Raw genomic sequence first — 26,035 nt, 5'->3', positions numbered from 1 at the left:
AGGGGTAGTAATGGACATGCAGGTGGCTTTGGGTGTCCAGCCTCTACAGTTGTAACATGCCTCCTATGATGCAGAACTGCCATATTCGGTCCAAAAATGTCCACTCTCAAAATGTAGGGAGAGGAAGCGAAGACCAGCAGGTGCGCCCTGAGCCCAACAAAATTATGAACAGTTTGCTTCAGTATGAATGTTTGGAGGACAGGATTGCAAAATCCAGCTCTGTCTGGGCCAAGAAAATATTGTTACAGTGTAGCTGCTGCACATCAGAGCACCAAAATGGACTGCAATGCTGCAACTAAGGTGTACATTACCATATCTGTGGCGACCATGAACGAGAAACACTTGAAGGTGAAACCAACATCCTGTCCCGGAGGCTCAGTTCCATTTAGGCAGCAAGATCACAATTTGGCACCAAAATGGTTAGTAACTATATTGCAGAGTGGCACTTCCTTGAAAAACGATTGTTGATTAAAAGTGCTTAGCACAGAAGGATCATAATACTGACCCCACTGTTGGACTAGATTACTGTTGAATTATACAAGTGTATATAAAGGTCTCTGTGCATTTCTGAACTGGTGTTTATTTATTACACGTGGTTATTGTTGACAGATTACTTTTAGAGCTACATGCATACCAGTCCCGTGGCTCTTTGCCATCCTGCCTCCCACAGAGTCACAGTGACCCCATTGGCCCCTAAGTCACATGACCTAGACTCTCACCTGCATCCCTCCCAAAGCTTGGTGTAGAATGACAGCTACTTCCTCTACTTAAACTCGCTTCACAAAGCATCCATGTTCAAAGTGTTAACAGGTCAAATATGTATTCCTGAAGCTTTATCCAGTGGTGTTTTCCTGTTTAAGTAGCTGGTCAAGAAGTCCTGCACTCTTTGCCCCTTATCCTACACCTTACACTCCCTGCCCCTCCTTTTCTCACTAATTCAGATACACTCCTCCCTTAGATTTCCTGGGTTTCGCCTACACCAGTGGGTTGCCCCTTTACTGCTTCTAGGTGAAGTCCATGCTCCATTAACTGAGGCATATATGGTAATCCTTGGTTAGCCCCGGCACAGACTGAGTGGTACACCATTGACCCTCTACTGTGGTGTTTGTGAATCTCCTTGACTTGTGCATCGATGCAATACACCCTTTACTGAGGTGTATGTGGTAATCTCAACCATAATGGGTGGCACAAAACAGACCCTCAACTGAGTTATCTTCATTTTACAGGGCTGCACCTTCACCATGGACCTCATATTGAGGCCTCTGTGGTTTGTGTTTCCATCACTTCAGGGTGGATCCCTGTAGAAGGGGAATGGGGCAACGGGGAAACTGGGGTCGGAATCAAAGGTGGAAAGGGTTTGAAGCCCCTGGCCTTGATATGCTAAATGACTAGCTATCCTGCTAGAGGATGTGTTAACGCCTTCTACAGAGCAGGCTTTGTATCTTGACCTCAGAGAGCATAGGCTCTCACCTACACGGGGTCAGAAACTCGTCTGTGATGGCAAGCTGGACAATACCAGTCAGCCAGCACACTAGAGGACAAATAGGTTTCAGGGGTCACTCTAAGGAGCCCTCTGGGTGCATTTCATAATGAACCCAATACTGAGATCAGTAAGGATTTACTAAGATAAGGTGTTTGATACTAAACATCAGAGGGTTTTAGTGAAGCCATCATGTACCTGGCTACATTTTAATGACCAGTGCCCAGTACATGTACTTGAGATGGCGTCTGTTGTACACTTGCAAGGTCTACGAATTGAACCAGACATCACAGGGGCATATCTGCCTAAGCAGATATGTCCTCAAATGCAATATAATGCAACCTGCTTTATAGCTGTAGGGCCTGCTGTAGGAGTAACTTACATATATTGCATGCAGGGTCTGTGGGCATGGCACCCAAAGTGTGTGCCATGCCATGTTTTCAAAATGGTCTGCACCATTTACTGCATCCTGCAATGACAGTTAGCATGTGTTTGTGAGTGGGTCCCTTAGGGTGGCACAACAGATACTGCAGCCCTTAGGGACCCTCTTTAGTACCCCTGCCATGGGTATCAGGGGTACCATTTACTAGGGACTTACAGAGGTGCCTAAGTACTTGTCATTTGGCGGATAACTGAACATTTTACTTTGTTTTAAGAAAATAACACTGTCACTAGGGACTTTGTTAGCAGGAACCCAGTGTGCCTTCAGTCAAAACTGATTCAGTACCAGACAAAAAGTGGGGGTGACCATGACAAAAAGGGACACTTTCCTACAATCCTCTAAGGTTTAAAACTCTACTACTTCTGCATAGTACACAGTACAACTGCAGCTGAGATGTCTGTGAATCTCCCTGGGTTGTATCTTTACCCCTTCTAGGGGAAAATCCCACAACCCTCCTGTTTTGGGTGGATCCCTGCAATTCTGTTACTGAGAGATCTGTAGGCAGCACCTCAACAGGGTGGTGCAGTTTAGATCAGTGAACCCCTTAAACTAGAATTCCACCATCTTGATTTTTGGTGGAATTAGACTTACTTAGTCAGGGTTATGTCACCCAAAAAGGTATGTACCCCATTAGCTACTACCTGTCACTCCCTTTAACGCCCCTAAATTGAGTATTTAGGTGGCACCCCTGAGGCGAGGAACCCCAAGTTGGATTGACCCAGAAGAAGAGGAGAAAGAAGAGTCGCTAAAACAAGAACCGAATACTTGCTGTGGACGTTTGGCACCACGACTTGTCTTGCAGCTTAAACTCCACAAAGAACCCAGATAGACTGCCAGCCCTTCGCAAATTGGCAGCAATTTTTCTTAGAATAGAAAAGCTACTCCCCTGCAATGCGCAGGCACCAAAACAGCAGGGACCAGTTTACTGTACTGCCGGTCCTGGTCGTGTTGACGAAGCAGCAGCCCAGGAAGAGGTCTCTATGCTTCAGAGGGTCAAATCCGTCTCCCCACAAAGTGAGAAGACACCAGGACCAACCGGAGCAGCACAGCACTTCTACCTAGGGTATTGGACCCCTTGTAGCAACCACAGCCTGTTTAAGTTCAGTCTAAACTCCAACAGCACCGAGACCGAACAGCTGTTGAGGGATGTCAGCATTGCAGAGATCCACTTCCAGAGAGGCCCAGCTGTCCTGATTTTTGCACCGTCAATCAGCGAGGGTGACAACCGCAAGGGCCTGCGACGCACCAGCCCAGCCAACCACAACCCTCTGCAGTCAAGCACTTGAGTTACTGAGAACTGACTGTGCTACCCTTCTCCCAGGACCCTTGTGAACCATCCACCTGTTGGAAGCTCCCACACTTGCCCTAAGGTCACCCTTTGCAACCTGTTTTTAGGTGCTCCTAACCCCCTTTGTTGTAGCATGTAAAGCTACCAAATCAACCAGCACCTCTACACCTGGATGCATCAGGGCAGGTAAACTAACTGCAGGTAGTCTTTGGACCTTACCCCCACCACCTTAAGTCCTGAAGGGGACCCCCGGAAACCCACTGCAAGTACCTGTATATCGTATATGCCTTTTTCTCCCATAGGAAAGTATTACATGCTAAATGCATTTAAGAGACTATTTTACTAACCTGTGAAATTCAATATTTTAAAAAGAACTCACCTGATAACAGAGTTCTTGGTATCAAAATTTATATAAAAAGAAGTTATTTTTCTAAATAGGTCTAGGATCTAATCTTCGAGTGCGTCTCATTTATTGCCTCTGTGAGTACAACAAATGCGTAGTACTACCCTCCGATAAGCCTAAACTGCTTGCCCATACTACCACAAAAGAGCATTCAGTGTTAGCAGCTTTGCCTCTGTAAACTTTGGTGCAAAACCTCCTGTGGCACTATGGCTTCCTAAGTGTTCATTTTAGGTAGTGTACAACATACACTTGACACGCCAGATTAGATCCACTTCCATAATCTTTTTATTTTTAGAACTGTAATGCAACACTGTTGTGAATGTTAAAAATGTTTTGAGGGGGAGGAGCCAAGCTCGCGTCCGAGATGGCCGCGTTTTAGCTCGGCTCCGATCACTCTCCTGTCTGCAACAAATATCCTGTACTTTATCCTGCCCCGGGAGGTATTCCACGATGTGCAGTGGAACGACGATAACTCACAGGCACTTACCGTTTGCTCCGGTGATTCCTGGGTGTCACGGATCCTGAGTTACGCCCCTGTCTGCTTCGGGGCCTCCGGAGCGGCCGGGCCTGGCACTCCTTGGCGGCGCCCGGGCTGGACGGGGCGCGGTGGCCGGCCCTTGGTGGTGGTGTGGAGTCGGTCGGAGGGGCCGATGTGCTAATAGACCGATTGCGGCCTCCCGGGCCTGGTCCGGCGGTCCTGCGGCCTGGTGTTGGGGAGCTGACTTCCATGGACGGGGTTAACCGTACATCTGGCTCGTCTCCCCTTTGTTCTCCGGCCCGGCCATTTTGAGTTCCTCCGCCCGGACTCGGAGAACGGTGCCGGCGGCGTGTGGGGTGCCGGCGCATCGCCTTCTTCTGGTGGCTCCCCTTCCTGCCCTGGTGGCGCCTCCGCTGGTGGTTGCCGGTGTCCTGTTTTGCCCTGCTGATATCCGGGCGGGGGTCGGTGTTCGCAGCGGCCCCGCCGGGCTTCTAAGATGGCGGCCGGCCCCATGATTCTCGGCCTTGCGGGGACCGGCGATGCGGGTCCGCCGCGCGGCACGTTTGCTGAATACTGTAAAGGTGAGCCTACGCTTCGCGACATCCTCGCCGCCCTGCGCTCCTGGGGGGCACCCATGACCGCACCGACCGCTATCCTGGAGGGGGGTCCCTTTGTTGGGCCTGTCGGACCCCCCTCGGTTTCTGCGGCTTCATCTCTGGTGTGTGCTGCTGGAACTTTCCTTGGGGTCGTGGACCTGGAGGCTGCTGTTGGTGTGGATGTACGGGGGTCCGCTGCCCTTCTTCGTCCTGTGCCTCCTTCTGCTCCGGAGGTTCCCCGGCTGGATCCCGTCTGGACCGACCTCGATGGGTCTCCTTTTCCTCTTTTGCCTCACATGGCCGTACGAAGATCCTGTGACGGTGCCGCTGGACCGGCTTTCTCCGTATTCTCATTGGAACTTTGCCTGCATTGCCTGAAGTGGTTACTGTACTTTCTGGATCATCCGGGTCACGATCGCTGCAACTTGAGTGTATTTTTGATTCGACTCCCTGTTATTCACCTCCTGTTTTATGTGATCTGGTTCCTGGTGCGCTGGACGATTACAGTTTGCGAAAAACGAGGACAGGGTTGAGCTGATCTTGCCTCTGTGGACTGTTATTTTGTGGTATGGTTGGGTGATCTGTTCATAATTGTATGATTATGTTTGATACGTCTTTACGTTCCTGGAGCTTATCCGTGTGTTTATTATCTTCCCGTGGGCTCTGAGTATTTTCGGGCGGGGGGGTGGGAGCTGAAGGGGTTTTGATTATGTGGCTCCTCTCCCGCTGTTTTTCCCTGTTTTCCCTTCCCCCCTTTTTAATCTAAGTGATTCTTTCTTTCTTATATTTCTCTATATTTCGGGTTCTAATTAGGGCGACAGGCACGCTGCTGGGGGGTAGGCCATAGCCTTCTGCAGGGGTGCAGGGTGGGCTGTGCGGGGTGGTGGGGGGGTCTGTTTATTATATCTTTCCCTGTTCCTCTTTTTGGTTCTATGGCTCTTATGTATCCCCTAATTTCGTGGCGCGGTGTCGGCGCGTAGCCCCCCGGGGTGTTTGTGCTGGCATGGCCCTTTTGGTATGTCTGCTGTCACGGTTTACTACGCATTCATTTCTCCTGTTGCCACTAGTTCCATGTGCCGAATTATTATTGGGTGCTTGTTAGCCGTGGGGGGCGTGCACTGACGCTGCGCCCTCACTTTCCCCCTCCCCTTTTTTGATGTCCTTTTCCTCCCCTTTTTTCCCTTTCCCCACCCAATTTTTTTTTCCTCCCATGGGTTGTTGTAACGGAGGGCTTTTAGTTTTGTAAGCGTATTTTTCGCTGTTTTCTTCTTATGTGCCCTGGTAGTGGTGGGTGGGTGCTGAGCAGCGATTGTGATTGTTCTTGATGTGGGACTCACGTTCTGCCTTTGCCAAAATGTATTGTTCTGTTGGTCTTTTCCTGTATTCGAGACTTCGGCTTGCTCACGGCCCACCACGGCCCTCTGGACTTTATAGATTGTCATTATCCTGTGACACCCTTTTTTCTATTATAAAATTAACCTGCTTTTATCCTGTCCGTGATGGCGACTCAAGACTTGTTGCCTTTGCCTTTCATATGAGCTATTTAGAAATCCTGTTGTCTCTCCTGTATTGCCTCGTATGTCTCTTTATTGTGGTGGCCGGCCCGGTGGGTTGTAGGCCCGTATCTGTGCGCGCCTTCTGTACAATAAAGGTTTTTAAAAAAAAAAAAAAAAAATGTTTTGAATCTGCACACTGTGGCTTCTGTGTAAGGAAGTAAAATGTAGCCCAGAAATTTTGTTTTTAAGATTGACACTGCAGCTAACATTGCCCTGCCCGTTTCAACCCACCATTAACCTGTTTGTCTATCCTGTTTTTATCCAGAGCTGCATCCATTTATTTCAGCATAGTCTGATCTTTGACTTCATTTTCTCCTGATTTCCTTATCATTTAGGTCTTCTTCCAGTTTTCCTCGCAGCAAGAAAGAAAGGAGCACCCTACTTAGGAGCTTTGTATGTGGAACTGAATACTTTTTTTTCCTTCTTCTTAACACATTGTATTAGTTGTCTCACGGTTGTTTCTGCTGGCTCTACAGCAATACAAAATTAATTAATACAATCTTACTCAGTTTTTCTTATGATTTTTTTGCTCATGAAGGGGAAATGAATATGCTACTTACCAGTATGCATCTGTTCTTGGCATGTAGGGCTGCTAACATTCATATCTTAGCATTAGATCGCCGCCTAGTGTTGGGCTCGGATGATTGCACATTGTTGTCCTGGAAGAGTCTTCGAAGTATCCTGAGATAGGTGGCTCCTCCCCTGGACTACAGTGCGCATGGGCATCGGCTCCATCCCCAGATTGTTTTTCGCCATTGTGGCAGAAGATGGAGTGAAAGTGTAAAGGATGTCCATGCTAATGAATAAATACAATAGTATATCTGCAGCTGCGACAGGCACCGGGGAGGAGGGCGGGCGATATGAATGTTAGCAGCCCTACATGCCAAGAACAGATGCATACTGGTAAGTAGCATATTCAGTTCGAGGCATGTGGGCTGCTAAATTCATATCTTAGCATAGAATACATAGCAGTCCCTCCATCAGCGGCGGTTGCCCGTGCCAGCTGCAGAAACCTGAAAAAGTGTCTTGAGAACAGCCTGTCCTACAGCTGCTTGCTGCTTGGAATGCACATCAACACAGTAGTGTTTTGTGAAGGTATGTGGTGTGACCCACGTGGCTGCTCTGCAAATATCCTCTAAAGGAATGTTCCCTAGGAAAGCCATGGATGCCCCCAGTTTGCGTGTGGAGTGCGCTCTGGGGGGTATTGTTAAAGTGCGCTTGGCTTTTTGATAACATATCTGGATGCACTTAACAATCCACCTGGCTATCCCTGCTTTGGAAATTGGGTTGCCTTTGTGTTGTGGTGCGAAGGCAACAAAGAGTTGTTTTGTCTTTCTAAAGGGTTGTGTTCTGTCTATGTAGTACATCAACGCCCTCCGTACATCTAAGGTATGGAGCATTCTTTCCGCCACCGTTTGCGGGTTTTGAAAGAATGCTGGTAAGTCAATAGTTTGGTTAAGATGAAACTGTGACACCACCTTAGGAAGGAATTTAGGGTTAGTGCGTAGCACTACCCTATTTGGGTGAATTTGAATGAACGGCTCTTGTATGGTGAGCGCTTGCAGCTCACTGACACGCCTCAGAGACGTAATAGCTATCAGAAAGGCCACTTTCCACGTAAGGAATTGGAGCTCACACGAGTGCAGTGGCTCAAATGGTGGCCCCATCAGTCTGGTGAGAACGACGTTGAGGTTCCACACCGGAGCTGGTGGTGTTCTTGGGGGAATGACTCTCTTCAGACCTTCAAGGAAGGCTTTAATGGCGGGCACTCTGAAGACAGAGAGGTGCTGCCTGTTCTGAAGATAAGCCGCTATGGCTGAGAGATGTATCCTAATGGAAGTGTACGCCAGATTGCACTTGTAGAGATGTAACAGATAGCAGATGATGTTGGGAATAGATGCATCTAGTGGGTTGATGTCATTGGACGTACAGTAGATGACAAAACGCTTCCACTTAGCAGCATAGCATGCTCTAGTAGTTGGTTTCCTCGCCTCCTTGATGATACTCATGCATTCTGGAGGTAGGTTAAGGTATCCAAACTCTAGGACTTCAGGAGCCAGATCGCCAGGTTGAGCTGTCGTGGATCTGGATGCTGAATGTCTCCATGGTTCTGCGTCAAAAGACTGGGCGTGAGGCGCAGTCTTTGATGCGGCACCACTGAGAGTTCGAGGAACGTGGTGTACCAAGCCTGTCGTGCCCACGTTGGAGCAACCAGGACGAGAGTCATGGAGTGCTGCCTTAGCTTTCTTGCGACCAGCGGTATTAGAGGGGCTGGCGGAAAAGCGTATGCAAATTTGCCTGACCAGTTCATCCATATCGCATTCCCCTGCGACTGTGGGTGAGGGAACCTGGCGGCAAAGAGTCGGCATTTTGCGTTCTCCTTTGTTGCGAACAGGTCTATCTCCGGATGACCCCACTGCTGGAAGAACGGGTGGAGAACAGAAGGGTGTATCTCCCACTCGTGCATCTGATGGCTGTATCTGCTGAGCAGATCCGCCATCTGATTGTCCTTGCCCGGGAGGTGTTCTGCCATGAGGAAAATGTTCCTCTGAATGGCCCACTTCCACATGCTCTGAGCCAGATGAGACAGCTGTGGCGAGTGGGTGCCCCCCTGTTTTTGAATGTAGTACATCGCGGTCATGTTGTCCGTCCGGACTAGCACGACCTTGTTGCTCAGATGTACAATGAAGGACTTGAGCGCCATGAAGATTGCCATCAGTTCCAGATAGTTGATGTGCATCTTCTGTTGCTGCGTCGTCCATAGTCCCTGCACTGTGTAAGTGAGCACATGTGCTCCCCATCCCTGGAGAGATGCGTCCGTCGTCAGGACAATCTGCGGCACGGGCTCGTGGAACAGTCGGCCCTTGCAAAGGTTGTGTGGAGTCCACCAATGCAGAGAGTCGTATGCCCGACTGGTAACCAACACTAGGTCTGTCAATTGCCCACGAGCCTGTGTCCACTGATTCGCTAAGCACTCCTGGAGCGGGCGCATATGTAACCGTGCGTGAGGGACTATGAAGATGCAGGAGGCCATCATGCCAATCAACTGCATGAACACTCTCGCTGGCAGGGAGTGTCTTGGTCGGAATCGTTGGATCAGTGACTGAATGCTGTCGATTCTGACTTGGTTTGGCTGAGCCATGGCTGTCAGGGTGTTGATCGTAGCACCCAGGAACTGCCGGACATGTGCCGGCTGAAGATGCGATTTTGGGTAATTTAGGGAGAAACCCAGATCGTGAAGAAGGTGAATTGTAGTCGACATGTCTGCGGCGCACTGTTGCTCTGACTTGGCTTGTACGAGCCAGTCGTCTAGGTAGGGGTAGACATGTATATTCTGCCTCCTGAGGTGCGCCGCCACTGTCGCTAGACACTTGGTGAACACCCTCGGGGCCGTAGTGACTCCGAAGGGTAGGACTTTGAACTGGTAGTGCCTGCCTTGAATAGTGAACCTGAGGTATTTCCTGTGTGACGGGTGTAGTGGAATGTGGAAATAAGCATCCTTGAGATCTAAGGTCGCTAAGAAGTCTCCCTGGTTTAGCAAGGGAAGAATCTGCTGCAGTGTAAGCATATGGAAATGCTCTGACAGTATGTACAGGTTGAGGGGACGTAGATCGAGAATGGGCCTGAGAGAACCGTCCTTCTTTGGAATAAGGAAGTACAGGGAATATACCCCTGTGCCTTCCTCCCCCACCGGCACGAGCTCGATTGCGCCTTTTTGCAGCATCGCCACCACTTCCTGCTGCAATAAGTGCAAGTGCTCTGCGGACATAGGCCTTTGCCTCGGTGGGATGTTGGGTGGAGTGGATTTCAGCTCTAGGCAATAACCATACTGGACTAGTTGTCGCACCCACCTGTCTGTGGTGATGTTTCTCCAGATGGGCAGGAACTGCTGCAGTCTCCCCCCGACAGGTGTTAGGTGGTCGGGGGGCAGTGACAGAAAGTCACTGTTTGCTTGGAGTAGAGGTGCGGGAGCTGTTGTTTCCTCTGCCGCGACCTCTGTTGCTGTTATTCCTATAACCTCCCTTGTTCTGCTTAGTGAACGAGGATTGCGCCCCACCTTTGGAGAACTGGGATTGTTGACCCATCTGTCCTCTGGTGACTCCACGTGCACCTGAGCGACGAAAATTGCTGCCACGAAACTGTTGGGACTGCAGGGCCCCCATAGACTTAGCAGTTTCCGTGTCCTTCTTTATTTTCTCTAGGGTGGTGTCAACATCCGGACCAAACAGACTATCAGGATTGACTGGCTGATTCAGAATTGTTGTCTGAATATCCTGCTTAAACCCTGAGATGCGGAGCCAGGCTTGTCTTCTCAGCATAACGCTAGTGTTGATAGCCCTAGCAGCTGTGTCCGCAGCGTCAAGTGCACACTTGATGGCTGCGTTTGATATTAGCTTTCCTTCCTCAATAAGCATCTTGGTGCCTTCTTGGAACTGTGGGGGCAGGTGTTGTATAACCTGTTCTAGGGTGTCGTAGTGCGCCCTATCATAACGCGCCAGGAGCGCCTGTGTATTTGCGATGCGCCAAAAGTTTGCCGCCTGTGCAGCCACTCTTTTGCCTCCTGCCTCAAGCACTTTGGACTCCTTATCCGGGGGAGGAGCTTCACCCGTTGTCTGGGAGTTGGCACGTTTCCTGGCATTGGCAACCACAAGAGAGTCCAGTGGCAATTGTCCCCGGATGTAGACGGGGTCCGCAGGTGCAGGCCTGTACTTCTTTTCAATGCGAGGGTTGACCACTCTCGCCCTCGTAGGCTCCTTAAAAATGTCCCCAGCATGTTTGAGAACACCTTTCAGCATAGGAAGCGTCTTTACTGTCCTTTCAGATATGGCAAAGGTGTCAAAAAGGAAGTCTTCCTCAACCGGGTCGGCATGCATGTCCACATCATGATTGGCCGCCGCCCTTTCAATTAGTGCATGAAATCCTGCTGAGTCCTCAGTCGGGGATGCACGTGCATTAAAGGTCTGCGGGTCTTGGCCCACACCCTGGGTGTTCTGGTCACCAGTGTCGTCGTATGAATCTGGTTGTACATCAGGTTCATCGATAGGGAAATTGTACTGCTCATCCTCATCATATTCCTCACCCACAGAGTGTTCTGGGGAGGGAGTAGGGCTCCGTCTTGGAGGAGGCTGAATCGGTTCCGTGAGGCCTGAGGCGTCAAGGGGCACCCTCTTCTTTTTCAGTGGGATGACGTAGGGGTCCACCGGCTCAGAAGTGATCTTCCGTTTATAGAGTGTCAGCTTGCCGGTGGCAGCGTCGATGAAATGCTCTGAATCGTCTTCCGATTCGAGTACACGACGTGGAAGAGGGTCAGGCAGCGAGGAACCCTGTTTCGGAGCCGATTTCGTCGAAAACGCTTTCGGCGCCTCCTTAGGTGGCAAGAGAAAGAGGAGTTTCCCAGAAGGCTTAGCCGGAGCGTCTTTTTGCGGCTGCGGTGATGGCATCGGAGCCGATGGAGCAAAGGCTTTCTCCCTGATTCTCTGCAGTGACTCCGCAATGGGGGACGGTACACTGCCAGTGGGTTTCGTCGCCGGCAAGGATGCTTTGAGCGGTCCCTCGGATCCGACGTCCTCGCGGGCCTTGTGCGTTTTGGGCGCGGAAACCGTCTTCGGCACCTCCGAATCTTGAGGCCGGGGCGCAGACTTCTTGTGCGTAGCCTCTTTGGAGCCGACCTTGGCGGGCCTGGACGGCGCCGAAGCCGCTGATCCGTGCCGACCATCTTTCTTGGGGGCCCCTTCCTCGGGCGTCGGTTTCGATTTCGGAGCATCGGAATCGACAGACTTCCTCGGCTTCTGCGGACCGGAGGTCGACGGAGCCGACGGGGTGACGGGCACCGACTTCTTCACAGGCACGGCAGCCATCTTAGGGACACTCGAGTCCTTTGGTCTCAGTTTCGATTTCGGGTCGGCCATTTTAGGTGTTGACGACCCCGATGGTTTCAGTTTCGTTGTCGAAACAGCGTGCCCAGCAAGTGAGTCCGTAGCCGGGCCCGAAGGCGGGGCTGTGGCTTGCGGCAACGGGTCCTGGGTAAGGCCGACAGGCGATCCCGTGTCCCGGTCGGTATCCTCGTAACCTTCGGGGCAGAGCTCGTCCGCTGAGCTATCCGCCGCGGCCCCATAAATCTCATCGTCGTCTCCTACCTCTTCGACGTATTCGAGGACCTGACCCGCGACTCCGTCGTCGTCTCCCGGATCCGCCTCGACCTCCGTCTGTGATGGGGAGATTTGTAGAAGGTGACCCTGGACCTCTTCTTCCTGGTCGCCGAAGATGTTCTCCGGATCTGGGGCCGCTTGCCTAGCTTCCAAGCGCACCGCGCGCCGAAGCTTGAGAGTTTTCTTGGAGCGGAACTGTGCACAGGCCTTGCACTTGCCGTCGTCGTGGTCCGGTGAAAGGCACTTGTTACACACGGGGTGTAGATCGATGTGTGGGTACTTGGACCCACAGAGCGGGCAGTACTTAAACGGGCTCCGCTCCATGTCCGTAAAGGCTTGCTGTCGTGTCGCGATGAGAAGGCCTCAAAGTTTAGAAAGCGAAGAAAACTCCGCTTATTCCGGCTCCAAGAGACGGAAGACTCGAGACCGAGCGCAGACAATACCGACGCAAGAAAATCGAGGCCTTTTGGCCGGTAAAAGATAGTTTTACTTGGTTCCGACAGTAAGACGTCGAGACCACATCCGAACCCAATGGCGGAAAAAAACAATCTGGGGATGGAGCCGATGCCCATGCGCACTGTAGTCCAGGGGAGGAGCCACCTATCTCAGGATACTTCGAAGACTCTTCCAGGACAACAATGTGCAATCATCCGAGCCCAACACTAGGCGGCGATCTAATGCTAAGATATGAATTTAGCAGCCCACATGCCTCGAACATTTACATTTACACTTGATTACACTGCACACATGTTGAGTGAAAAGCTAATTGCACTCGATTAGGCACACTGTTCTCCCAGCAATTACTGGTTGCAAGTAAAATGAAACTGTTGGAAATCCTGAAGAATGACAGGACACCGAGAATTGGAAGATACTTGTTTAATGACCATCCGCTCTCCTCACTAAAGAACACACCAACATTCCACAGGGAGCTTCAGGGTGGAAGAACCCAACAAGGGTCGGGGAGCAGGAGTGGACGGAATGTACCAACAGGGCTAATTGTAACACATCTCCCTTCCTTATAATGAGGACACCAATACCACAACTCTTAAGGAAGGATACAGAGTGGCGACTGGTAGGCTGAACACGCCAGCGGGGGAACAGCAGGAGACCAAGCGAGGCAAGTTATGGTTGCACCTTTACAATGTTGTCAAAACTCCACCATTGACCATTTTCAAACTGTACCACATTTTTCAACACTTTAACAATCTTACTAGGAGAGTAAAACTTGCTGAGAATGGTTCCCGATTTGGTGTTCCTTCTGGCTTGCGCCATGTCCCCCACTTCCCACCTTTGGACCTTCACCCCATGTTTTTGATCGTACCACTGTTTATACTTGGTTTGATGTTGTCTGACCTTCTCTCCTGCCTCCTCCCGATCTACTTCCTTGACATCACCACCCTTTAATCAACTGGGATTAAACTTAGTACATGGTTCCCTCCCATGTAAAGACACAAAAGGAGAGACCCCAGTTACTCTATTGGGTGATGTGTGATAAGCCCACAGACATTCCCTCAAAGAGTTTTCTACGTCATGTCCATTGATGGTAGCTATCTGGATATTTTCCTTAATGACCCTATGTGCTCTCTCCACCAGGCCATTTGCTTTCGGGCAATAGAGGGCTGTGGTTTCATGCCTTATGCCTGAAATTTCCAGAAAATCCTGCATTTCCTCAGAGGTGAATTGTACCCCATTGTCAGTAATTAATGTGGAAGGTATACCTTCTTCACAGAACACCTCTTTCAGGAATTGAATCACTGATTTGGTAGTGATGTTGTGCACAAACTTTTGCTTTATCCAGTGTGAGGTATAATCTATCAGAACCAGCATGAATCTTCTCTGCACACCCAGATTCTGCATTGGTCCAATGATGTCCATTGCCAACTTGCTCCACGGCTTGTTCGGGACACTTACTGGAGACAATGGAGACTTGTGTAGCACTTTTGACTTAGCACTTCTAGCACATGCCCCACACTCTTTTACAACTTCTTCCGTCATGGCGTCCATTTTTGGGAACCAGAAATTAGTTCTTATTCTTGCCTTGGTGGCACTACGCCCAAGGTGACCTTCATGCGCCAGGTCAATGACTCTCCTCCGTAATTCCCTGGGAGGTATCGCTATTTTTTCGGTAAACTTTTCCTTCAATGACACTTAATTCATTTCTGACCTCCCAAAATTCTTCTACTTCCGCTTCAACATCTTTCTTCTTGTTTGGCCATCCCTTCTTGACATGCTCTATTAAAACACTACGTTCTTTGTCCTCCTTCATCCCGTCTTCCCACTCTTTTTCCGTGATGTCAGGAAAATCCATCATCATTATTGGACTGTCCAGAGCTTCCTCAGGTACTCCATCCTCTGGTAAGGGTGATCTTGAGAGAAAATCTGCAATGGTATTTTCCTTGCCCGGCACATGTTCAATATTGAAATTGAAATGTTCCAGTCCTAGAATCCATCTGCTGATGCGCGGGGTGCAATTCTCCAGACCTTTCACCGAGAATATAAACTTGAGGGGCTTGTGATCCGTCCGTATTGTGAACCTCAATCCCCATAAAAAAACTTAAAATGCCTGACAGCCCAAAAACACGCCAAGGCTTCTCGTTCGATTACCGAATAGTTCTTTTCTGGTGGAGAGAGGCTCCTGGACGCGTAGGCAATAACCTTTTCCTCATTTCCATTTTTCTGGACTAGAGTGGCACCCAATCCATAGTTTGAGGCATCAGTTGCAAGGATGGTTTTCTTAGTCGAATCAAAAGTTCCAAGGGTTGGGGAGTTGGTTAAATCCTCCTTGAAGGCATTTGCAACAGCCTCCTGCTCCTCATTCCACACAAACTCCTTGTTTTTCTTTAACATCTCTCTCATGGGCTCGCACTTAGCAGCAAAATTGTCCACATACTTTGACATATATTCCATGAGCCCTAAAAAAGACTTGAGCTCTTCTTTGTTTCTTGGGTTTGGAGCCTCCTTTACTGCTCGGATCAAACTGCTCTTAGGTCTAAATCCTTCTTCCGAGATCGAATGGCCCAGGTATTCAACTTGTTGTACTTTTATTCTGCACTTTTCCTTCTTCACTGTTAGGCCGGCATCCATGAGTCTTTTAAATACTTGCTTCAGTACACCATCGTGTTCTTCTGAATTTTTTCCATAGACCAAGATATCATCTTGGAAGCACATAGTGCGTTCCACACCTTCCAGGATCTTCTGCATAGCTCTTTGGAAAATAGCTGCAGCTGACGCAAGGCCAAAAAGCATCCTTTTGAACATGAATGCTCCGAAAGGCGTAATGAACGCCGTGAGTGGCCTTGAATCTGGATGTAATTCGATCTGGTGGTACGCCATGGATAGATCTATTACACTGAAATACCTTGCAGGGCCCATGGTGCTTAGCATTTCATTTATTACTGGCAAGGGATGTCTTTCTACCCAGATACAGTCATTTAGGCTGCGCAAGTCCACACAGAGGCGGATTCCTTCACCATTGGATTTGGCCGCGAGGACTATCGGAGCCAACCACTCGGAACAGTCTATGGGTTGAATTATATCCAGGTCACATAACTTACGCAGCTCACTTTCAAGAGGCTCTTTCAGTTTAAGAGGCACTGTGCGTAGGCTGTGCACCACAGGTTTAGCATTGTGCTTTAATTTAATCCTATGTTGAAAATTGTGCATACATCCTAGTTCCTCTTTGAAAAGTTGTTTGAATTCTTCACAAATCTTCCCCCCCCCGGAATTTTTTCTGTGAGCAAAACTTGTTCAGCACTATTTGGGTCCAGTATGATTCCCAACTCCTTTTGATGTACCCATCCTAAAAGATTGGAACCCGACTTTACCACATATACTGTCCCATAGGTTTTCCTATCCTTGAATTGTAGCTGCACATCCTTCATGCCCACAAGGGGAATATTTCCCCTATTATAACCTGAGGGAGAGATATCTGGGGTTTTTAACTCACTAAACTTATTTTTCCCCATGGAAACATAATCATCCTTATTTATTAACGTGAACGGGGAACAGGAATCTGCAAACATTTCAAAACGTTCATCATTAATTAATACATCACATTTGGGATAAATAGAATTCACGGTGTCACTGACATCTTTTACCTGTAAAATAAACGTTTCCATTTTTTGTTCAATGCATTTTACTTCTTTACTTGCGGTCTGTTCTGTATTTCTTTCCTGATCTCTTGTGTGTAAATCTCCATCCCGACACACCCTGCCAAAATGCCCCCTTCTGTTGCATTTCTTACAAGTGACATACCTGGCTGGGCATTGGAAGTAAGTGGCAAAAGGAATATGCTACTTACCAGTATGCATCTGTTCTTGGCATAGAGGGCTGCAGAGTGGTACATTTATGAATAGATCGCCATCTGGTGTTGGGCTCGGATGATTGCACTTGTTTTTCTCCTGGAGAAGTCTTTGTCGTCACGAGATCAATGACTCCTCCTTTGGGTGCTAGTGCGCATGGGCATCGGCTCCATCCTTAGATTGTTTTGCCATAGTAGGGTAGGATGGAGTAGTGTAATAGAATACAGAAAGAGATGCCCATGTAAGTATCTAAATAAGATAATGTTGGGACAGACACAGGTTTCCGGGGAGGCAGGGAGGGCATGTCCCCACTCTGCAGCCCTCTATGCCAAGAACAGATGCATACTGGTAAGTAGCATATTCCGTTCGAGGCATATGGGCTGCAGATGGTACATTTATGAATAGATTATACAGCAGTTACCTCCCTAGCGGTGGTCACCCGTGTCTGTCGCAACCGTTTGAAATACCACTCTGCCTTGGCTTGTTGTGTAGCCTGCACATCAACACAGTAGTGTTTTGTGAAGGTATGTGGTGTAGACCAAGTTGCTGCTCTGCATATGTCATCTAGGGGAATGTTTCCTAAGAATGCCATAGATGCTCCTAGCTTACGTGTAGAATGAGCTCTAGGAGGAACAGCTAACGTTCTCTTTGCTTTTATGTAACATATTTGTATACATCTTACAATCCATCTGGCGATGCCCGCTTTAGAGATAGGATTGCCCTTATGTGTTGGGGAAAACGCTACAAATAGTTGTTTAGTTTTCCTGAAATTTTGTGTCCTTTCAATGTAGTACAATATTGCCCTTTTGACATCTAATGTGTGTAGGGCCCTTTCTGCTACCGTCTGTGGTTGTGGGAAAAAGACTGGTAGTTCCACTGGTTGATTGATGTGAAATGCTGAAATTACTTTAGGCAAGAACATTGGGTTTGTTCTAAGAACCACTTTATTCTGGTGTAACTGTAGGAATGGTTCTTGTATGGTCAATGCCTGTAATTCGCTTACTCTCCTGAGGGAGGTAATGGCTATAAGGAAGGCCACCTTCCATGTAAGGAATTGTATTTCACACCTATGCATAGGTTCGAAAGGTGGTCCCATTAGTCTGGTGAGTACTATGTTGAGATTCCAGACCGGGGAAGGTGGTAATCTTGGTGGAATTACTCTTTTAAGGCCTTCCATGAAGGCTTTGATTGCTGGCACTCTAAACAGGGATAGGTGTTGCCTGTTTTGTAGGTACGCTGCTATAGCTGCTAGATGTACTCTGATAGATGTGTACGCAAGAGTACATTGCTGTAAGTGTAGTAAATAGCAAATAATCTCTTTTGTTGATACGTCCAGAGGGTTGATGTTATTACTGGTACAGTATACAGCAAACCTCTTCCACTTAGCTGCGTAGCATGCTCTGGTGGTGGGACGTCTCGCTTGCTTAATGATCTCCATACAATTTGGGGGTAGATCTAAGTATCCAAATTCTAGGATTTCAGGAGCCAGATCGCTAGGTTCAGTTGTTTGGGATCTGGGTGCATTATTTCTCCATGGTTCTGTGTAAGGTGCATGGGTAAAATTCTTAGCTTTTGGTGTGGCACCTGTGAGAGTTGCAGGAGCGTGGTGAACCACGGTTGTCGTGCCCACGTGGGTGCTACCAGTATCATGGTCATTGAGTGTTGTTGCAGCTTTCGGACCACTAATGGGATTAATGGGAGAGGGGGGAAAGCGTATGCAAATTTGTTGGACCAATTTATCCATAACGCATTGCTCTGCGACAGGTGGTGTGGGTACCTGGATGCGAAGCTTTGGCATTTTGCGTTCTGATGAGTGGCAAAGAGATCTATCTCTGGTTGTCCCCATCTTTGGAAGAATGGCTGCAGTATTTGTTGGTGCAGTTCCCATTCGTGTATTTGTTCTGACTGTCTGCTTAAGATGTCTGCTATCTGATTTTGAACTCCTGGTAGGTGTTCGGCTAATAGATAGATGTTTTGAGGAATGGCCCATCTCCAGATTTCCTGCGCTAGTCTGGATAGTTGGAGAGAGTGCGTCCCCCCCTGTTTTTGAATATAATACATTGCTGTCATGTTGTCTGTTCTGATCAGGACTGCTTTGTTGATAACATGCATTTGAAAGGCTTTCAATGCTAGAAACACTGCTAGTAGTTCTAGATGATTGATGTGCAGTCTTTTCTCCTGCACACTCCATCTTCCTTGTACTGTATATTTCTCCATATGCGCTCCCCATCCGCCCCTTGGCAATGTTTGTTGTGTTCCACCACTTCAGAGAGCGGTGTGTGCGGTCTACCAACACCAGATCTGTAATCTGTCCTTGAGCCTGATTCCACTGTGTCGCTAAGCATTCTTGTAGCGGACGCATCTGTAGTTTTGCATATGGTATTAGCAGTATGCAGGATGACATCATCCCTAATAGTTGCATGAACACTCGCGCTGTTAGTGAGTGTTGTGGTTGGAATCTTTGAATGACTGTAAGCATTGTTTGGATCCTGACTGGATTGGGGTATACTTTGGCTTTTTCTGTGTCTATAGTAGCCCCTAGATATTGTTGAACCTTGCTTGGTTGCAGGTGTGACTTTGTGTAGTTCACCGTAAACCCTAGCTGGTGTAGCAGCTGAATTGTCTTTTGTGTGTTCTGAAGACCTTTTTGTGACTTGGCTTTTATTAGCCAGTCGTCCAAGTAGGGGAAGACATGTATTTGTTGTCTTCTTAGGTGAGCTGCAACCACTGCTAGGCATTTTGTGAACACCCTTGGTGCCGTTGTGACACCAAACGGAAGGACTTTGAACTGATAATGTTGTCCTATCACAAACCTGAGGTATTTCCTGTGGGCTTTGTGAATAGGGATATGAAAGTAAGCGTCTTTTAGATCCAGTGTAGAAAGAAAGTCCCCTTTCTTCAGTAAAGGAAGTACTTGTTGGACCGTGACCATGTGGAAATGTTCCGAATTTATGTATGCATTGAGAGGTCTTAGGTCTAGTATTGGCCTTAGAGACCCGTCTTTTTTGGGGATCAGGAAGTATAGTGAGTATTCTCCTGTTCCTTGTTGGTGTTGTGGAACCTTCTCTATGGCATGCTTTTCTAGCAGGGATAGCACTTCTTGTTTTAACAGTGTCAGGTGATCTTGTCTCATTGGACGCTGTTTGGGGGGGATGTTTGGTGGGGTAGCTGTGAGTTCCAGGCAATAACCATGTTGGATAATTTGTCTCACTCACCTGTCTGATGTAATGTTTTCCCAGACGGGTAGGAGCTGTGATAGGCGTCCCCTGACCGGTGTTATATGGTCTGGGGGGAGCTGTATGAAGTCACTGCTTTGGGGTTGGAGAGTTGCGGTTGCTATTGTTTCCGCGACCTCTACCCTTGTTGTTGTTACCTCTGTAGCTACCTCTAGAATTACCTCTGGGTGATGTTGGTGTAAAAGAGGTTGGTTGCTGGCTTGTACCTGTATTTTTGGATCCTCCTCTATAGGTGGACCTACGAAAGGAACCTCTTTGGGTTGGCTGTTGCAATGCTCCCATTGATTTAGCCGTTTCCGTATCTTTTTTCATCTTTTCTAAGGCCTCATCTGTCCCTGAGCCGAAAAGTGTTTTCTCATCAAAAGGTTGGTTCAATAATGATGTTTGTACCTCTTGTTTGAACCCTGAAAAACTGAGCCATGCAAGTCTCCTTAGCATGATGCTTGTGTTTATGGATCTTGCTGCAGTGTCTGCTGCGTCTAGGGCGCACTTAATGGAAGTATTAGTTATTATCTTTCCTTCCTGTATGAGTTGATCTGCCTTCTTTTGGTGTTCTTTAGGGAGATGCGTGATGAGTTTCTCTAATTCATCATAATGAGCTCTGTCATATCGTGCAAGTAGCGCTTGCGTATTAGCTATGCGCCAGCTGTTTGCCGCTTGGGATGCTACTCTCTTGCCGGAGGCATCTATTAGCTTAGACTCTTTGTCAGGAGGTGGAGCTTCTCCTGTAGTTAAAGAGTTTGCTCTCTTGCGAGCGTTTGTGACCACTAGTGAGTCTAGAGGAATTTGTCCCTTGATAAATATTGGGTCTTTTGGAGCTGCCTTATATTTTTTATCAATTCTTGGGTTTAATACCCTAGCCCTCACCGGGTCTTTGAATATCTCTGATGTGTGATTAAGGAGGCCCTTAAGCATTGGTAGTGTCCCTGATGTTCTTTGTGCAGCAGGTAGTGTTTCTAACAGGAAATCCTCTATTTGAGGTTCTGCATGTAGCTCTACCTTGTGGTATTTTGCTGCCCTATTAATTAGTTGTGCAAAACCAGTATTATCGTCAGGTGGTGAAGGTTTTGAGGGATACAGGTCAGGTTCGTTATCGTTATCTGACCATACATTATATTGTTCTCATGGATCTTCATCCTCTGGGATTGTGTCTTCATTATCCCTAGGATGTTCTCCCTCTCCTGTATTACTTTCTACATCTGTTATGGGTGTAGATGGGCGTAAAGGAGTAGCTGGCCTAGTGTGAGGAAGAGGAGAAGAGGGTGTGTCTCTAGGTTGTGGAGAAAGGGGAGGAGTTGTATTCGTCCCCATTGTTCTCTTCTTAGGAGGAGTTTTGTCGTCCGACTGTTCATTCTTCCTCTTTTTAGGTAGTTCTGTCACTACCTTGCCAGTTTGTGGATCAATAAACAGAGTCTTTTGTTTAGGATCTGTTTGATGCTCCTGTGTCGGTACCGAAGTTTTTGGGTCCGAAAGGTGTTTTTTCTTCTGACTGTCCATTTGTATTTTCGGCACCGAGAATTTATTCGAATCTGATGTTTTCGGTGTCGAAGATGTCTTCGGTGTCGAGGTTGTCTTCGACGTCGAAGCATGTCTCTGTTTCGACATGGACTGTTTCGACTTCGAGCTTTCCTTTGTATGGAGCTTCGGTGTCGATGTCGAGGTGGGCCGTTTCTCGGATCCACCATGGTGGGAGACTGAGTGTTTCGGTTTCGTTGCCGGGCCCGAAGGCGGGGCGTCTGAAACTTTTTTCGGTTGTCTGACCGGGCTCGAGGGCGGGGTCGACACCGTGCGGGGTCTGTTCTTTGGTAAGGGGACGTCGTCACTCACGGTTTGATGAACGTCGATTTCCTCGACGTCGGACTCGTCCTCTTGTGACCCCGCCTCGTCCTCCTCTTCTTCCTCCTCTTCGGGATGCTGGTCCTCGAACAGCTCCGGAATTGCTTGTGACTGCATTCTCGATACCTCGTGTCTTCGGGCTCGACGGTTTCTAATCGTCGACTTGGAGGAGAATGCCGCACAGGCTTCACAGTCCCTGGATTCGTGTTCAGGGGACAAGCAGAGGTTGCACACCTCGTGTAGGTCCTTGTGTGGAAACTTAGCACCACACGTTGGACATTTTTTGAATGGAGTCCTTTCCATGGACTCCGGGCTGGACTACGTCGAGATGGGCTTCTTGGTCTCGTCGACGTAGCAGTTGGAAATCTTGTTGTTGACGTCGAAATGCGTCGAAATGGAAGTGTAGCCGCGTTCGATAACAATACCGTCGAATTGGAAAGGTAATACGTGCCGAATATAACCTTCTTTGTCGAAGTCGGTCCGGAGCGCTTCGATCCTCATCCGAACCCGATGGCGGAAAAAAACAATCTAAGGATGGAGCCGATGCCCATGCGCACTAGCACCCAAAGGAGGAGTCATCGATCTTGTGACGACAAAGACTTCTCCAGGAGAAAAACAAGTGCAATCATCCGAGCCCAACACCAGATGGCGATCTATTCATAAATGTACCATCTGCAGCCCATATGCCTCGAACTGGTTGTTACTGCCACACCGGTAACACTTGGGACTCTTCTCTCTGTAATCTATCTTGGTGTTAGCATTTTCCTTAAACCTCATCTTGTACACATCAATCCTGTCTTCTGCATCACTAATGGTAGCCACTACCTCCCCATCTGGTTTCATTTCTTTTACGCACTTTGCTGTGTGTTCCACTGACTTGGCTATCTCAATGGCTTCTCTTAGCCCTGGATTCTTTGCCAATAGTTTCTCCTGAATGCGTGAATTATTCGTGCACCTCACCAGTTGGTCTCTTATTAAAGAGTCTGTGAGATCCCCAAACTCACATAACTGTGTCAATCCCCACAAAACCGCGATATAATTCTGTACTGATTCCTGTTTGCCTTGACACCTTTTAAAAAATTTGTGGCGCTCTAGAACCACATTGATTCTATCCCCAAAATGTTTCTCTAATTTCTCCATGGTCTGCACATAAACATCGACCTCACCAACAGCATTACCTTCCTGCTCTGGCACAGGCAGCGATTCATATACTTTGCGCCCTTGTACACCCAGATTATGGAGTAAAATATGTTGTTTTCTTATTGAATTAAACCTCTGTCCTTCTATGGCTATGAGGTACGACTCAAAAAGTTTCACCCATTCCTTCCAGCTAATCTCGGGTTCCCCTATGTCATTCAGAAAAGGAGTGGGTTGATTCATGCTTGCTGCTGCCATTGTGAAAAAGGGAAAGGATGACCCAGAACCAAATAACCCAAGAGAGATTGGAATAACCCTACAATCAGAATACTAGACAGTTTTATAATGATAGTGGCAAATACAGGCAAATTTTCCAGCAGTACCCACAACCAACAATATTGAAAATAGAAGGAAAAAAAAAACGCTGCAAAAATTCGAAGTTAATGTGGATGTGGATGAGAGTGTCACTCTACCCCACTGAGCACCAACTGTCTCGCAAACTTGCAGTTCCACAAGCTTCTTACTTGTATTTCTTCCCCTTGGACTCCGCTCGATAAGTCCTTTGAAAATATTCACCAACGAAAACCCCGTTCTGACTGAACTGCCGCTCCTGAGCTCCTGGTGCGCCAGCCGGATCGGAAGACTCCGGATACAACTGATTATCCGAGGATTTTGACAGGAATAAGCGGCCCTTAGCTCCTGATGCGCAGGCTCGATTCCCCGTCAGGAAACACTCGTCACACAGGCAGTCATCTTCCGATTAGCCGACCATGGGATCGTAGCGCAGGCGCCAACCCGAGACACTGCAAGACCCCAGATGTAGCCGACTCTCCGTGGTTTGTGACAGGAATAGGCGGCCCCTGGTTCCTGATGCGCAGACACAACCTCCCGTCAGGAACCACTCATCACCAGGCAGTCAGCTTAAGCCAGCTGACTATGGAATTGAAGCACAGACGCCAAGCCGAGACAATAGTCCGTCAGAAGCTTGACAGGAACTCTGACGTAACACCAGGAATCATTCGCCTTCAACTCCGCTGCAGATCCCAAAAGTCGACGGACATCACTCAGCACTCCCTCCGACACTTTGCGCACCAACAATTCTCCAGTACAACTGCAGGTACGTGTGGGACTAGCGGGTACTTTTTAACGTTAAATCTTCCAATGAGCAAGAAACACACGTCGCTCCCACTAACGGGGTCAGGCTTCATATGTTACATGCTAAATCATCCTCCTGCTGACTTTCAGCAACATGACACTTCGAGCATTGTTTCTGAAGACATTCCTTATACACGGTCGTACTCCGAGCCTTACCCGGTTCAATTTCTTCAATCCGGATTGCTTCACAACGACCTGGACTCCTCTTTCACCTTTTGAAAGCACGATGAGTGTCCAGTAGCAGTGAATATTTCCTCTTTACACTGTCCCTTCTTAGCGTGTGGATAGAGCACACAAAGGGGAGATGGCCAAATACTGCCCCCTGCGCAGTTCCGTCGCCAATGTTGGAAATCCTGAAGAATGACAGGACACCGAGAATTGGAAGATACTTGTTTAATGACCATCCACTCTCCTCACTAAAGAACACACCAACATTCCACTGGGAGCTTCAGGGTGGAAGAACCCAACAGGGGTCGGGGAGCAGGGGTGGACGGAATGTACCAACAGGGCTAATTGTAACAGAAACACCAAACCTTTGGATCTTTTGTGCAGTCTATTTTATTTATTTATTCAACTTATAGAGCACACTATCACCTTACAGGCATCCTGGCCGCTGCCACCCCAAGAGATCTACTCCCTGACCTAACCTTCCTAAATCTAGGAACCTTCAACAATCTCGCTGACGAGGAGGGAGGCATTCTTGTAGGGGTGTACCAATCAAATTTGTTTCGCATAAGCACAGGCTCTAGCCCATGAAGAGATTTAAAAACAAGGCAGAGATATTTAAACTGCACCCTCTGTCTCAAAGGGAGCCAATGAAGTTCTGCCAAAACTGCAGATGCAGAGGATCTTCTAGGCCACCCTAAGACTAACTTGGCAGCTGCTGACTGGATCCTTTGTAGTCTATCCAACAAGAAGTTTGGAGAGTCAAGCAAAAGTGCGTTACAGTAGTCAAGCCTACTGAGAAGCGTACACCTTTCTGCTTGGTCACGTGCCTGAGAAGGTAATAACGGGAAATTTTTTGGAAGGGACCTAATGATCGCAGAACAAGAGGCAGTTGGTTTAGTAACCTGAGCTTCCAAAGTAAGCTTATTTTCAAATAGAATGCCCAGATTACGGACAGTTTTTGCCGGCCGAACTGCGGACGAAGTTCCAGGAGGCCAGAAATTACATGGAAAGAGATGAGGGATCCTGTTCGCAGCACACAAGATCACCTCTGTCTTTCCTGCATTGGATTGAAAAGAATTATCCTGCAGCCATGGGGCTGTGTCCCTGCAGACAGTTGTGAAACACCTCCACTGATGTCGAATCCTCTCCCTCAAAGGAAAGGATCAGCTGTGTGTCATCTGCATAATTTATGATGTCGATATTGTAGGTCTTGACCGCAATCAAAGGTTTTAAATAAACATTAAATAGAATAGGGCTGATTGCCGATCCCTGGGGTACACCATGCAACACGTTGGAGAAGGCAGATTGGATATGGAGGGAAGGGACACCGCCTGCTGTCTATCCTGCAAAAATGATAGAAACAATCGTAAGGCACAGCCTTTCACCCCGGCCTCACTCAATCTTCTCAGCAGGATCTCCTAATTGACCGCATCAAAGGCGGCAGACAGGTCGAGCAGGATCAATGCTGCTGCCTGTCCCCTGTCTGCCCGCCTCTGAAGATCATCCATGACGGTCACCAGAGCCGTCTCGGTCCCATGAGCCGTCCGAAATCCAAACTGAACCTCCTCCAGCAGATTGTGTTGTTCTAGGTGTGTAGAAAGAGTGATACTAACAGCACATTCCACAATTTTAGCTGGGAACGGTAGCAAGGTAATAGGCCTGTAATTTTTGGAACATATAGGATCAAGAGATGGCCTCTTCAGTAAAGGGGACACCAAAGCTTGCTTCCACTGTGGGGGGACTACACCACTGGCTAGCGACTGATTACAGATCAGACGCAGAGTAGGGAACAGTTCTTCCTCATACTCCT

At 48.2% G+C, this 26,035-nt stretch overlaps 1 protein-coding gene across 2 annotated transcripts in view; it reads right to left on the bottom strand.

Annotated features, from left to right (window-relative positions):
* Window positions 1–26,035, bottom strand: part of TRMT1L (tRNA methyltransferase 1L) — a 522,615-nt gene that overhangs the window by 255,848 nt on the left and 240,732 nt on the right. The window lies entirely within an intron of this gene.

The sequence above is a fragment of the Lissotriton helveticus genome, chromosome 1_1, assembly GCF_964261635.1.
Source record: "Lissotriton helveticus chromosome 1_1, aLisHel1.1, whole genome shotgun sequence".
NCBI lineage: Eukaryota > Metazoa > Chordata > Amphibia > Caudata > Salamandridae > Lissotriton > Lissotriton helveticus.
Note: the sequence above shows the minus strand (reverse complement) of the source record. Positions and strands in the feature narration are given on the sequence as shown.